This window comes from Eutrigla gurnardus, assembly GCF_963514095.1.
Source record: "Eutrigla gurnardus genome assembly, chromosome: 21".
NCBI lineage: Eukaryota > Metazoa > Chordata > Actinopteri > Perciformes > Triglidae > Eutrigla > Eutrigla gurnardus.
The window spans coordinates 831996-847820 of record NC_139932.1 but is presented as its reverse complement, the minus strand read 5'-3'; the positions used below and the strand labels follow the sequence as shown (position 1 = coordinate 847820).

Here is a 15825-nt window from a genome sequence, read left to right as displayed (position 1 = left end):
TTTATGGTTATCAAAACTGATTGTATGAGCCCTGACCACCTCCCAAACATGCTCTCCATCCATGAAAAGTAAGGGTGATCGTCAATACCTGAATTTTCTGCGAACTCCTCGGATATAGCGATGTCAAACCTGCCAGCGCCCTAGTCCCACTGCCGTCATGAGCGGTGTTGTTGGGAATGAAAGTGCAACACATATCCCCAAACATCTTACACACGCCTCCCTTCTCGGCCAGCAGCATGTCCAGCGCCAGCCGTTTCTGCCATGCCATGAGACTAGTCCTATCTAATTGTGATGACAACCCCTTGATGCTGTCTCTGACATAATTGATGAACCTTTGTTGGTTATAATACAAATAGTTAATCCAATCAATTGTTAATGTTGGTCTAAGTGTCTTACCACCGCAGAACCACCAGATGTCCGCCCTGGTCACAAGTTGTCTTCTCACCCACACATCCTGCAAACCCCAGTCTCCTGCTGATAACTTCAGGGTTAGATTACAGGGAGCCAAAGTTCCTACACTAACCGTACCTTCTTCTCTAGACAGACAGGTGTAGTTGCCGTCATATGGCTCAAACCAGGGTGGCCGCGTGTGAGTTGGCACAAGGGGAAACAATTGGTGTACAGTGGTGCAGTTCCTGTCAGCGGGTAGAGACACAAAGTTATACAATTTGCGGTCCAATTTCTCTTTTAGCTCTTAATTTGGCTGGTGTTGAATTAGCTAGCGTTGTATTGGCTAGTGTCGAATTTACAATCAGTGATTCAGCTGCGGTGCGATTGTTGTTGCCATTCGATTGTCGAGAGTGACGTTCGTGTACCCAGAGTATCGGAACTACCACTATCAATGCTACCAGACTGATTAGACACAGTGTTCCTCTCATACCGCATCCCGTCCTTCGGTATGGATTCCACGGTCTGTCTGCCATGGTGTGGTGTTTTTACTTATCTGTCTCCCCTCTGGAGTGCTGTATGCTCTCTTACAGTGTGTCAGATGAACCCACGTTCCTCTCTCAGCGATGCGGACTGCTGTCGGTGTAGATAGCAGAACCTGATATGGACCTTCCCAGCGAGTAGATGACCAGTGATAACTGCAATTAAACTTTTAGTTGAATGTTAGACATTTCTGATAATTTAGCCATGACTTGGTTTCTGAAATGTGGACCGTTATCACAATAAATTGTTTCTGGGAATCCGAACCTTAGTGCAATAATAGTAGCAAAGATTTTTGCTACCACTATAGCGTCGTTTGTTGCTGTTGGTATGATTTCAACCCATTTTGAAAACATATCTACTATTACCAGACAGTATTTCTTCCCCTCTGATTTGTTTAGTTCTATGAAGTCCATGCATATTGTTTGGAAAGGATATTCAGCTTTCGGGAACGCTCCTCTTTTAGGTCTCATTCTTCCTTGCGAGTTTTGCTTGGAGCAAATCAAACAGGATGCACAAAAATGTTTAGAGTAATTTTGAAATCCATATATTGTAAAACATTTACTTATCATTGTCACCATCCCTCCTGTTGAGACATGGGTAATTCCATGGCTCAAAATAGCTGCCAATCGATAGAGGGTTTTAGGAAGGATGGGCTTACCCTCAGGTCATCTCTAGATGGCATCATCTGTTTGTTTTGCTCCTTTGTCTCGCCACAGTGTTCTCTCAGTGTCTGGTGTTGTGGCTTGCATGTCCTTTAAGATATCATGGTCAATGTGTTCTGTGTCAATATCAGTTACAAAAATGTGATCTGGGTCCCGTCCCTCTGTTGCTGCACGTTTAGCTTCTTTGTCTGCTTTGCGGTTTCCTTGTGAAACTGGATCAGTCCTGGTAGTGTGTGCTGCACATTCACAAACTGCAACTGCTTTTGGTAGGAGAATAGCATCCAATAAAGTTAGAATCAAATCTTTGTGTTGAATAGATTTGCCTGTAGATGTTACCATGCCTCTGTTTTTCCACTGTTGTGCAAAAACATGCAGTGTGGAGAATGCATACTGGCTATCTGTGTAGACTGTGGTGGCTTTCCCTTCCCCCAATCTACATGCCTCCGTCAAAGATTCTTTTTGCTGCCTGTGCTGAGAAATGTGATGGCAAACGTGAGGATTTCAACCCCCTCTCCTGTGTCACCACCGCGTAGCCACTGGCATTTGTGCCATCTGGATTCTTTTTGCAGGAACCATCAACAAACATTGTTATGTCTGGATGTGTGAGTGGTGTATCAGTCAGGTCTGCTCTCAGCAAAACAGTCTCCTCAGTTTTAGCTAAGCAGTCATGTTTCTCACCGTCCTGTTCGTGTGGCAAAAGTGTAGATGGATTCAATGTGTTGCAGCGTTTTATTGTCAAATGTGGCTGCACCATTAGTATTGTCATACAATTGAGATGCCGTGCTGGCGACATGAAAGCTACTTTGTTTTGCATCAGAAGTACAGAAATCGCATGTGAAATCTTCAATGTCAATGGATGAAACGACACGAGCGAAGCTGAACTTTGTACAGCAATAGCTGTTGCCTGCACTGCCTGCAAGCATGGAGGCATAGCTCTTGCTATGGGATCAAGTTTAGAAGAGTAATAAGCTATCGGTCATAGTTTTTGTCCAAAAGGCTGTGTTAGAATACTGGTCATGAATCCTTGTCTCGCGTCACATGTTTGAATGAAAGGTTTTTTGTAGTCTGGGAGTGCTAATACTGATGTGCTCACTAAAACCTGTTTTAGTTGTTTGAAGGATTGTTCTGCCTCCTGCGTCCAAATAATCTTATCCCCGGCTGCCATAGGTTGATCATAGATTAGACCCTGCAGTGGTTGTGCTAATTCAGCGTAATTAGCAATCCATTGCCTGCAAAAGCTTGTCATGCCTAAGAACGACATCATTTGCTTTTTTGTTTTTTGTTTTTGGAGCTTGCAGAATAGCTTCTTTGCATTTGTCATCAAGATGTTTTCCTTCCTGAGATATGTTGAAACCCAAATACTTCACCGTTTGTTTCCACAACTGGAGTTTGTTTCTACTCGCCTTGTGACCTTGTTCAGCTAAAAACTTCAGCAGCGCCAGAGTGTCTGTTTTACAGTCACCTTGAGTTTTTGAAGCTATCAAAATATCATACAACAGAATTTGACTTTGTTTTGGTGGGTTAAATTTGGCTAGATTTGATGACATTGCCTGGGAGAAAATGGTAGGACTTTCACAATATCCCTGAGGGATCCTCAGGGATATTGTGTACTTCTTTCCTCTGTATTGAAATGCAAACCAAAACTGTGAGTCTGGGTGCACTGGAATAGAGAAGAAAGCATTCGCTAGATCAATAACTGAAAATAATTTAGCCTGTGGACTTAACTCATTTAGCAGCGTATGTGGATCTGGCACTAGGGGCACCCTTGGTATCACAGCTCTGTTGACAGCCTGCAAGTCTTGAACCATGCGCCATCCTGTAGATGGTGCTGCTTTTTTGACTGGAAACAGAGGTGTGTTACAGGGTGAATCAGGACATTCTATGACGATTCCTGCTTTAGCCAGATCTTTTATGATTGGTTCTCTGCCTGACCCAGTTGACCATAATATTAGTGGAACACCTATTAACTGATGTTCTTCTTCTTCTTCTTCTTCAGTTAATTGGTATCATTCTGCCACGTTTTGTTTGTTCCCCCCTTTTAGATGAACAGCCTTTGTACCGTTTGTTATCCAATTTAGCTGCATGATATAAATCTCCAATTTGGGTAAAAAGGTAACTCCCCAATAAGTTAACTGGGCATAGTTTTGAGATGGCCATCGATGTTTGTACTTTTCTTTTGGTGTTAGGATCCTCGATCCACACTGGGTCGCACATTGGTTCGATTATCACATGCCCTGTGGCTGATTTAACTCTAAGTCCGTCTGACCTTGATCTAATTAGACTTCCAGCATCTTCTTCCCGCACAACTGATTTGCATGCACCGGTATTGCACAGGAATTTTATTTTTGCGAATGTTTACTTTTAATGTAACAAACAGTTTCTCTGCTAAGCTTAACAAGACGTCTATTGTTACCACTGAAAGAACCTTATCTGCCTCTGTGTCAGCTCCCTGTGTGTGGGTTTGTGTGTGCGGAGACTCTGTGGGCTGTGTGTGTGTGTCAGTAGATTCTGTGGGCTGTGTGTGTGTGTGTGTGCCATTACGACCTGTCTGCTGAGATAGTCACGCAGGTGGTGATTCTCGGTGCCGGGGAGATGAGTCTCGATGCCGTCTGAGTCCTCTGCCTCTTGCCCCTCCTCCTCGTCCTCCTCCGGACCTGCAGTCTCTCACCCAATGTCCAGTTTTAGCAAACATCGTTCCTGTCTCTCGATCTGCTCCCCTCCGCGCCCCCTCCTCCTCCTCCTCTCCTCCTCCTCCTCTCCGCCATCCACCCCGCTTTCTCGGTGCACCCTCTCGGTAAAACACATTGCAATCACTCCTCCAATCATCACCATCATCATCATCAAAACAAAGTAGTCACTTATCTTCTCCTTTCCCTTGTTTCTGTGTATGTGATGAAATAAGAGGATTGAATGTCTTACCGATACGTGCCCTTGTATTTGCGGAGCGGAGGCTTCTGGCGGTTCGGAGGAGGCCAAAACATGTGCCGGCCTGGGGTGGAGTGGAGGTGGCCGCAGATGAGGCTGATCCGGGTAGGGGGAGGGACAGGCGTCGGACCCAGAGGGACTCCGTCATCATCTCTCCGTTACTCTCGGCGAGAATAAAGAACAAGACAAAGATTAGAATTTGTCTGTTTGTGTGCTTCTTTTTCTTTTCTATCTCCCGTATACTCAGCTTCCGTGTTCCGGCCGCAACACGAATGGCTGTTACCCATCATATTTTATTTATATCTAGTTCACTCTATTCTATTTTATTCTGTATAGATTGTATATATATATACGAACAACTTTTAACAAACAATAAAACAAAATTAACATAAAAAACTTAAGTTTGTCTTACCTGAGTGACTGCGCGGTTTTGATAACTCAGGCGGCCTGGGGGATCAAAGTAGTTCACGTCGTTCCAAAGATGTATTTACTGGCCTCAAGACCCAGTACTCTGAGGCAGGGATCAAAGTAGGTCTCGTCTGTCCAAAGACGTACCTTATACTGTTCTTAGACCCAGTACTATTAGGTGCATACTCTTAGGTGCATGACCTCGTTTTTTTTTACTGACTTAGCAAGACTCCCTCCTAATCAAAACTACCCCGATAGGAGAATCCCTCCTTTCTCTTTTTTTTTTTTTTGTAACTGGTCGACTTTCGTCAACACAGTTCTCTGTGTCTTGCTAAATGAGTAGAAACCTTTCCTTACTATTTGGCAAAACCCTATTCTCGGCAAGTTGAGAATCCTGGATTCAACTATACGGCGCTTTTTGGGCCTCACACCCACGGACTTTAAACCTAGGAATCCTTGGCAGCTCCACGGCGCTTTTCGGGCATCAAACCCACGGACTTTAAACCTAGCTGCACTACTGGTTCCAAACACAGTCTACGAGATTCTAGATCTCGGAAGTTTTACCAAATGGTGGAAACCCTCACTCAGGAATTTTCCTTACAAAATAACCCCTTTTTTTTTTTATCCGATTGGTTAATACTCCACCTAATTTCTTTTTGATGCCTCAGATTCCTCCTTCGTTCGGACCCCGTCACTGCTCTCCTCTCCAGCCGGGCCCGCCTTGCAAGGTGTTCAGGTCCGGTAGTTGGAGAAGAGAAACAGATATTGGGCCCCACGTTGGGCGGCAAATGTTAAAAGAATTTTTCCGTAAACGAATAAATTCACCCAAGGAGGAGATCGGAGACATATTTAAAGTCGACGTCTGACTTGAATCTTGTACAAGAGGAGCAGTTACAGTGCAACAACGTGTGAGGATGCTACAGAGGAAGTGCTCAAATCATTGTTGTGACTTGAGTCTTTTAAAGGCACAGGAGATAACGCGTCATTGAAAACATGTAATACAAGACATCATGTGCACAGGGCCCCTGATAACGGTTAGCTGTTCTGCAGGATAGATTTAGGCCCTGTTAAGGTCATCAGTGGAAATACTAAAGTCATTAAAACACTAAAATCATGTGGTTATACAAAATTCTTATAACAGAAAGGAATATTGTTGTATTGTGTCACAGATAAGACATCTTTTCTTAGTGAACATACTTTTTAGTAGGTCTCCCTGCATAAAAACATGATAAATACATTTTAAAAAACTATGTTTGTACTTACAAAAATTAAAAAAATCTGACTCTTTTTCACTTACCTTTTCAAGTCACTAATGGTGATTTTTTTATAATTTTCCCGATAATGGAAAATATTCACAATTACGAGAAGAAGAAAAGACTTAAAACAAACTGCTGTCTCCTCAAACCTGCTAACAATTAATGTATCTTCTTGTTCTTCACCATGATGAGTGTGATAGTGATGCTTAATATGATCTTCTCTGAGCACAAACAGATACTACATAAGAACGTAGTATCTGTCATAACATAACCAGCGTAGTGTCTGTTACTCATAGTAGGACAGCCCAATGGAACAGCAGTGCATTTTATTGAAACATTTAAATAAATAACTTTTTCACATTTCACATATCGCGTTTGACAGCCCTGGTGGATCGTCTTAACACAGAACCCTACGTTAAGGGAGATGAGTTTTTCAGCGTGAGGCGTCCGTAGTCTTTGTTTCTTAGCAACATCAGTGTGTGTGTGTGTGTGTTCATAAGCCCTCAGGGGCCTTCTGAAGATGCTTCCTGTTGTTTTACAAAACACTACACACACACACACTCCTCTTTAGTATGAGTCTTTAGTGTGTGTGTGTGTTTCACCTGTCCCTCATATCACTTTTGCTGTAAGCTGAGAGACTGTTGGGAAAACCAGAGGAACCAGACAAGAGGGGAGAGGTGGAGGAGGGGGAGTGGGTGGTGAGGACAGAGACAGAGAGAGAAAGAGAGAGAGAGAGAGAGAGAGAGGGAGAATAACACAGCAGGAGACGCAGAGGTGATCTCATGATTCCATCTGTTTGGTGATGCAGAACGACTGGAGGAGGGGTGTTGGATGTAAACCGACAAACTGCTTTTTCACCACGGTAAGAGAAAAGCCTTCACTGCCAACACGCCGAGAACTCCTTAAATATGAACATCTATGATTCAATAACAATTCAACTCCATTTTGTTGTTGGATGAAAACTCTAATACTTAAAATTTGTACTTGAATATTGCAAAAGGAAAAGGAAACTTCTGCTCATTTGTGTTGGGGTATTATTTTGCAGCACAGACTATTCCTTCTCACTCCTTTCCACTGCTTCTCACTCCTCACTTTTTTCCACTCCTTCCCACTGCGTCTTGCTCTTTCTCACTCCTTCCTACTGCTTCTCACTCCTTCTCTCTCCTCCCCACTCCTTCTCACTCATTCTCACTCCTTCCCACTGCTTCTCACTCCTTTCCACTGCTTCTTACTCCTTCTCACTCCTTCCCATTCCTTTCCACTGCTTCTCACTCCTTCCAACTCCCCCATACTGCTTCTCACTCCTTCCTACTGCTTCTCACTCCTCCCCACTGCTTCTCACTCCTTCCCAATCCCCCCACTGCTTCTCACTCCTCCCCACTGCTTCTCACTCCTTCTCACTCCTCTCTCCTCCATACTGCTTCTCACTCCTCCCACTGCTTCTCACTCCTTCCCACTCCTCCTCATGACTTCCCAGTCCTTCCCACTCCTCATGGCTTCTCACTCCTTCCCACTGCTTCTTACTCCTTCTCACTCCTTCCCAGACAGTCTCACTCCTCACTTCTCCCCACTGCTTCTCACTCCTTCCCACTGCTTCTCACTCCTTCTGACTCCTTCCCACACTGTCTCACTCTCTCACTCGTTCTCACTCCTTCCCACTGCGTATCATTCCTGACTACTCCTTTTCAATCCTTCCCACTCCTTCCCACTGCTTATCACTTCTTCCTACCCCTTCTCACTCCTTTCTACTGCTTATCACTCCTTCCCACTGCTTCCCACTACTTATCACTCACCATCACTCCTTCCCGCTCCTTCTTACTCCTTCCCACTGCTTCCCACTCCTTTCCACTGCTTCCCACTCATTTCACTGTTTCCTACTCCTTCTCACTCCTCACTCCTCCCCACCGCTTCCCACTCCTTCCCACTCATTCTCACTCCTTCCCACTCATTCTCATTCCTTTCCACTGCTTCCCACTCCTTCTCACTCCTTCTCACTCTTTATCACACCTTCTCACTCCCTCCTACTACTTCTCACTCACTGTTAAAAAAAAGAAGTTGCATCAACTTAAAATTTCAAGGCAACATGCTTCACTAGGATTTTGAGTTAACTGAACTTGACTACAGAAGTTGAACAAAATTGGGCACACATGTTCAACTGACTTGGATTGTCGAGTCAAATCACAAGTCCTCTCAACGTACACTCTTTTGTTTAGCTGATACATATTTAACAGTTAGAAAAACTTAAATACTTACATTACATAAACAATTTGATATTGCCAGGACTCAACCGTACACAAAAATTCAAGTTACCTTGAAGTTACCTACTCACAAGAAGGAGTTGACTTTACAGTCGATACCGTTCTCCATCAAGTTAAACCAACACTGGTTATTTGTGCAAAATCTACCAATAAGGATACTATAGCAGTTTGTTTTGAAATCCATGTTTATTTTGAAAACATTGCTTTGTAAACATTGCAAGCATAGAAAACAACATACGTAGCAAAAGAGAACAATTCACTTTTTTGGCAGGAATTAAATTAAAGGAACTGAAAGTGGTGCATTAACAGCTTGCATACTCTCTCTGGATTATAATTTAATATAATAATACATGTCAAATCTAACATAAAGGGCACAGTACAGCAGCATTGCAAAAAAGCAAGCAATATATCAACACTAAATATACTTGAAGGTCCTTAAATAAAGGCAATAAACAACCACATCAAGGCTATAAAATAGGATTGTAATAAGAAATCGTTAAAATAAATTGCGCATAGTAAAATATATCTTTTTAGTATCAAATGATTTCCATTGCATTGCAAATGCAGTAATAAAAAAAAACTGAATCAGGCCTATTCCAGCTGCATAACAGCATAAGCAAAATCCCTGACATGTAAGAGGGCGGCCACTATGGATGGACAGAGGGTCACTATCACATCAACATTTTTTTTAGGGACCAATCAAATAGTTAAAACCGTTTGAACATTTCTGTCCATCTAAACGGATTGAAATCTGATGGAGACGAACATGTCATCAGCATTGTCTGTCAAAACGGATACAACGGACAGATCTCATAGAAAAGTAATAACATAAAATTACTTCACTTTTTAATAGTGCAATTGTGAACAGAGCAAACAGAAACTTCTCTCAATACAAGTCCGTCTCATTACCAGTCACGTGTGTCTCACTGACTGTTTCAACATTGTGTGTCTTTCTGGGTGTGTGTGCGTGTGCCGCAGTCTGTATGTGTGGCTGTGTTATTGTCTTGTCTGTATCAATGTCTGTATCGATGTCTGTCTGTCTGTGTCAATGTCTGTCTGCTCACTGTGTCTGTCTGTCTGTCTGTCTATAAAATAGGACTGTAATAACAAATCAGTAAAATAAATTGCACATAGTAAAATATATAAATATAACATGACGTGCTTTCCATTGCATTGAGAATGCATTAATGTAAAAAAAAAAAAATGAATCAGGCCTATTCCATATGCAAAAGCGCATTAAGAAAACCCTGTAACTAAAATCCCAGACATGTAATTGTAAAGGTATAGTCAATGTCTGTATCAATGTCTGTCTTCCATTGCATTGCAAATGCACTAATATAAAAGTAAGTCTAAATAAATCTGTCTGTTTTTAAGACATAAGTGGACATATCTTGAGAGTCCAGCCATGAGCTTAGAGCAAGAGCTTTGTCGTCACTGCCTTCACCCTAGAAGAGCAGTGGATATTCAGCTCAAAGAATATTTTCTCGATTACCTCAAAGGTGTATCTAACTTATTTCGGGTACTCCATATTCAAGGCAAAGATGAGTCCGAAGAGATAGGCGACAGCACTTGGTACATCAGGAAGATCTTTGAGGACAACCGCTTCCTCCAGTACTATAGCGATGCTCTTCACAGTTGGTGGTGTGGAGGACATGGCCACGTCATCATCCACCACCTTCAGGATGCCAAGTTTCATGTCTCTGGTGTGGCTTCCCTCCGAAGCAGTGTCCTGGTTAAAACAAGGACAGAGCGTAAAAAACATTAGTCCAACAAACCCTACAGACTATTTTTTGGTCACAAATTGCATTTGTTGCAGAGGTGCATTAAAGATCCTCACCAAACATGTCTTGAAAAGAAATCTGGGATCTTCACGTAGATACATAGGCAACCCTTCGATAACTGCAGCCTTGCGGTGTGTCATGATGTTGGTAGTCTAAAAGTGCACAAGATACTTAATATAATACAAGTATTTGAGACATTCATAATACTGTAAAGCAATTATTTGCAACTGGCATGGACTATATCCTCTCCTTAGTGCCACTGTCACCATTGTCTAAAATCTACCTTGTACTAGCCCACTTCTAATTAAGATTGTGATATGACCCTAGAGGTATCCAATAGTAGGCAGCATTTTCTTTGAGTAGAACAGAGCCAAAATGATTTCTGCCTGAAGTTGACCATCTATCAATGGAGATGTGAGAGAGAGTGATCATTTTCTTACAAGGCCCAATCTGTAATTTATTCAACTATATCAATTGTGGGTAAAAGCTCTAATTTTGAGTTGAGTTGTTGATGGGAAATAGTCCATTAATGTCAAGTGCCAGGCAAGGAGGGAGGACCCAAATGCAGGGGCAGTGTGAAAAAAGGCTTTTATTCTTAACAAAAAAAAGTATAAACACAAAATCACTCGACCGGGAGGAAACAAAACGAGGCTACAAGCAAAACTACAAAAATACCAACTTAACTTAACCTGAGGTGACGTGGAACGTGACATGGAACGTGACGTGACAAAAGACGAATGACGAACTGGCACAAGACAAGGGGAGACGCAGACTTAAATACACAGAGGGATAACGAGCAACAGGTGGCAACAATCAGGGATCAGGGATGACATCAGACCAGGGAACACATGAGGAAGGGCAAGTGACCTGAAACGAGAAGGGAGTTATTTTCAAAATAAGACAGGAAATGACAAGACGAAAACCCAAGACGAGACATTACCTCACCAGCGTGACACTACCCCCCCCTTAAGGGACAGATCCCAGATGTCCCTAAGGTCCATGATACGTAGGGCGGGTGGAGGGGGCCAGGAGGAGGGGCTCAGGAGGACGGGCATGAGGGCGACCCAGCGGACGGGGCCGCTCAGGAGGCCGCTCAGGAGGCCGGGCATGAGGGCGCCCCAGCGGACGGGGCCGCTCAGGAGGCCGGGCATGAGGGCGACCTAGCGGGCGGGACCGCTCAGGAGGCCGGGCATGAGGGCGACCTAGCGGGCGGGGCCGCTCAGGAGGCCGGGCATGAGGGCGACCTAGCCGACGGGGCCGCTCAGGAAGACGACGTAGAGCAGGCGTAGGACGACCCCCCGTCGGAACATGAACGGGTGACGAGCGGACCTCCCGAAAGCTGCGTGGAGCAGGCGTAGGACGGCCCCCCGTCGGAACAGGAACGGGTGACGAGCGGACCTCCCGAAGGCTGCGTGGAGCAGGCGTGGGACGGCCCCCCGTCGGAACAGGAACTGGTGACGAGCGGACCTCCCGAAGGCTGCGTGGAGCAGGCGTGGGACGGCCCCCCGTCGGAACAGGAACGGGTGACGAGCGGACCTCCCGAAGGCTGCGTGGAGCAGGCGTGGGACGGCCCCCCGTCGGAACAGGAACGGGTGACGAGCGGACCTCCCGAAGGCTGCGTGGAGCAGGCGTGGGACGGCCCCCCGTCGGAACAGGAACGGGTGACGAGCGGACCTCCCGAAGGCTGCGTGGAGCAGGCGTGGGACGGCCCCCCGTCGGAACAGGAACGGGTGACGAGCGGACCTCCCGAAGGCTGCGTGGAGCAGGCGTGGGACGGCCCCCCGTCGGAACAGGAATGGGTGACAGGCGAACCCCCAATAGGCTGCGAGGAGCAGGTGTGGGACGGTCCCCTGTCTGGGCTGGTGCCGGGCGATCCTCCGCCGGGACTGGTGACGGACGGGCCGCCGACTGAAGACCACTGGAGAGTGTCGACCGGGCCGCCGACTGAAGACCACTGGCAGGCGTCGACCGGACCGCCGACTGAAGACCACTGGCAGGCGTCGACCGGACCGCCGACTGAAGACCACTGGCAGGCGTCGACCGGGCCGCCGACTGAAGACCACTGGCAGGTGTCGACCGGACCGCCGACTGAAGACCAATGGCAGGTGTCGACCGGACCGCCGACTGAAGACCAATGGCAGGTGTCGACCGGACCGCCGACTGAAGACCAGTGACCGAGACATAGGCTGGTTTCTTGGCTGTGACTAAGGCCTGGGCTGGATGCTTGGCTGTGGCTAAGGCCTGGGCTGGATGCTTGGCTGTGGCTAAGGCCTGGACTGGATGCTTGGCTGTGGCTAAGGCCTGGACTGGATGCTTGGCTGTGGCTGAGGCCTGGACTGGATGCTTGACTGAGGCCTGGACTGGATGCTTGGCTTTGACTGAGGCCTGGACTGGTAGCATGGCTGGAACTGTGGCATAGGCTGGTAGCATGGATGGAGCTGAGGCTGGCCGGGGTTCAGGGGCGGAAACCAGGTGTGTATCCCAGTCAGGCAGAGAGCCCCTGAGTCACGGCCTGGAGGAAACCAGTTCCCCTGCCTCCTTCCGGAAAGTCTTCCTCTCCCCCTTGGTGTCTGCACAGTCGTAGCAGATTTGGAGGTACTGGAGGCAGTCCATAACCTCATTGAATTCCATCCGGAAGATGGCTGGGTCCATGCTGGCTTCTGCTGCTGCCTCCGCTGGGTCCTTACTGGCCAGTTCGTACTGTCATGAACCAGGCAAGGAGGGAGGACCCAAATGCAGGGGCAGTGTGAAAAAAGGCTTTTATTCTTAACAAAAAAAGTATAAACACAAAATCACTCCACCGGGAGGAAACAAAACGAGGCTACAAGCAAAACTACAAAAATACCAACTTAACTTAACCTGAGGTGACGTGGAACGTGACATGGAACGTGACGTGACAAAAGACGAATGACGAACTGGCACAAGACAAGGGGAGACGCAGACTTAAATACACAGAGGGATAACGAGCAACAGGTGGCAACAATCAGGGATCAGGGATGACATCAGACCAGGGAACACATGAGGAAGAGCAAGTGACCTGAAACGAGAAGGGAGTTATTTTCAAAATAAGACAGGAAATGACAAGACGAAAACCCAAGACGAGACATTACCTCACCAGCGTGACAATTAACACCTACTACATTCCAATGCAGGTAATTTTTTTTACTTGAATGTTTACAAACAATGCAAATGTTTACAAACAAACCTGTTACAGCTTTAACATATATTTAGAACTCATTGGATCAAGAAAGTCAAGCATGATATAAATTACTTAAATGTCTAAGAGGTTACCTGTTTGTCCAGCCTGCCCAGTACTACATCCATTTCTTTTCCAAACAATCCCTGTTTGGTCCTGTACAGTCTCAGGAACTGGGAAGTGTGCTGGTCCAATGCAGATCGAAATGTAGGCAGCAGGTCCACATTTGTAACACGTTTAAATTCAGCGCAGATCTGTTGGTAAAAAAACATAACCCAAGAACAGTCAGGCAAATGGACAGATGGATGCACGCAAAAATGCACACACACAGACAGACAGACAGACAGACAGATACACACCTCGTCTTCACAGAACAGTGCTGGCCCTCGTTCCTGGACTTCAGACACCATTGGAGATTGCATCACTATTTCCTTTCTTCTAAGCGAAAAGGTGTGCTGCATCTTCTCACGGATAATAGTTGGATCCCCTCTCCTTTTCTTCACTTCTTCCAACAGGTTCAGTCTGTCTTCCTCTAGGCTGTTATCGTTTCCACCCACTGGATGGTCAGGAAGGTAATTGACTTCACCTCTTTTGGATTTCTTCATGGTCTTCTGGCTCTCCTCTGATTCCTCATCTCTTACTCTTTTGTTCACATTGACTTCTGCACAGCCAGCTGCACGGAGCTTGGACCTGTAGTTCCCAAGCTTATAGGTGATGCTTGTTAGCCAGCCCTCATATGCCTTGCCTGATCCTGGCTCCTTAAGGCATGGGTGCTTGAGGACAAGTGCAGCAGCAACAGACCCTATCTCATCAGGCTCTGGGTAGGGTTTGTATGCATAAATTGCCTGTGCAATGTGATGTAGGATGTCTGATTTAATTTCTCTCCGTACACTGAGACTTTTCTTTGTCTCTTGAAAAACCTGCGCAGCCTCAGCTCTACATCATAGGAGAAGGTAGGGATTGGGAAGACTGAAGGCCACCGTGACGTACTTCTCAGGTAGTTTTGAGGTGAACTTTGAGTGGACAGTATAATGGTATCTGAGGAGCCTGGGGTGGAAGGAGCAGAGGGAGCACTGGCACAGGAGGAAACAGAAACCGCATCACTTTGGTCTTGAGAGCATGAGTCGTTTTTGTCAAGAGCAGCAGAGTCTTTCACAAAAAGTATTTTCAAACAGGCCCTATCTGTAGGAAGTTCAGAGATCTCAAATAGGTTACACAGAGCCCCCCCAAACTCTGGGTCTTCAAACTGGAGATTGAAGTCACCTTGTAGTCCCAATTTTTCTCTTAGTATGTCTTTCAGATGGTCTACGGAAGCAGGAAATCCAGTAAGTTGGACTCTCCTATAGATGTCTGGAGAGACGTTCACGCGCAGAAGCATGGCCTGTGGTAGAAAAGAATAGCAATCAGGGTGTCTCCAGGATTACAAGATTATAATCTCTATACCATATGTCATACCATTCAATTAAGTAGAGATGTCCTCAAGGTCACAAACAGCTTTCCTCCTACTGAATAGGCGGGCAAAGGTTGATGGTCATTCAATGCCTCAAAATCCAGGATGTGTACCTCAGTGTAACAGCTTTCAATAAGCTCATAGGACCTGTAGTGTTCCACATACCATGATGCCATCTTTATCGCCACAAATGCCACTTTGTCAGTTTCAACAACAATGTCCAGTATCTTGAAGAACTCAGGCAGTCCACTGCAATGCCCAGCAGAAATGACCATGCCCTCAACATATCGCACCCCATGCAGATGCACATCAGAGGACAGAGACAAAGACTCTTGATGAGGATACTTTAGACTGACCGCAGACCTCTTTGTTGCATCCAAAGAAGCTATTGCAACTACCTTCACACCTTCAACATAGCGCTGTTGTTTGAGAACACTTTGGCCATCCAGATAGTAGGCGATCATCTGCTGATGTTTGGTGGCCAGCGTGAGAAGCACGTTCTTGAAATTGTGAGTATCATGGACTATTTTCTTAAAGAAGCTGTGCTTTGCTTCAAACTGCATGGTCCATAATGCCACCAAAGGCCCAAAGCAACGGATTAGGTGTGGGTAATGGTCTACAAAGTGATGCTTTGGTCTCAGTCTCAGATCAGGAAAAGTTTCAGTCAGTAGGCTTTTGTGATCAGATATCTTGCTCTCTAAGTAACAAAGTGTTTTTTCAGAGAGCCAATTCAACGATTTCTTTAAGGTCCATCAAAATCTCCCATGAAGGCTCATTTTCAGGGACTCTACTGCCTATCATCAGGGGGAGCAATTGTAGCAGAGCCCAATTCTCATGTCCATTCCCACCTTTGGTCCCTTTTGCAAAGCTTGTTTTTGCAATCTTTTTTGGCTTATTCACCCTGTCTGAATATTTGTACGGAAATGAGTCAATCTCTGTATTCAAGCCATCGAATGAAA

General features: G+C 45.6%; 1 protein-coding gene across 4 annotated transcripts in view; it reads left to right on the top strand.

The window, feature by feature from the left end:
• Positions 1-15825, top strand: part of ptprr (protein tyrosine phosphatase receptor type R) — a 144182-nt gene that overhangs the window by 73690 nt on the left and 54667 nt on the right. Inside the window, exon 1 of one of the 4 annotated variants that reach the window (XM_084038505.1) lies at positions 6941-7043. The exons of the other annotated variants lie outside the window; for them this stretch is intronic. The gene's annotated coding sequence lies outside the window, so the exon portion shown is untranslated. Of the gene's footprint in view, positions 1-6940; positions 7044-15825 lie in introns of those variants that run through there. 4 annotated transcript variants of the gene reach the window in all.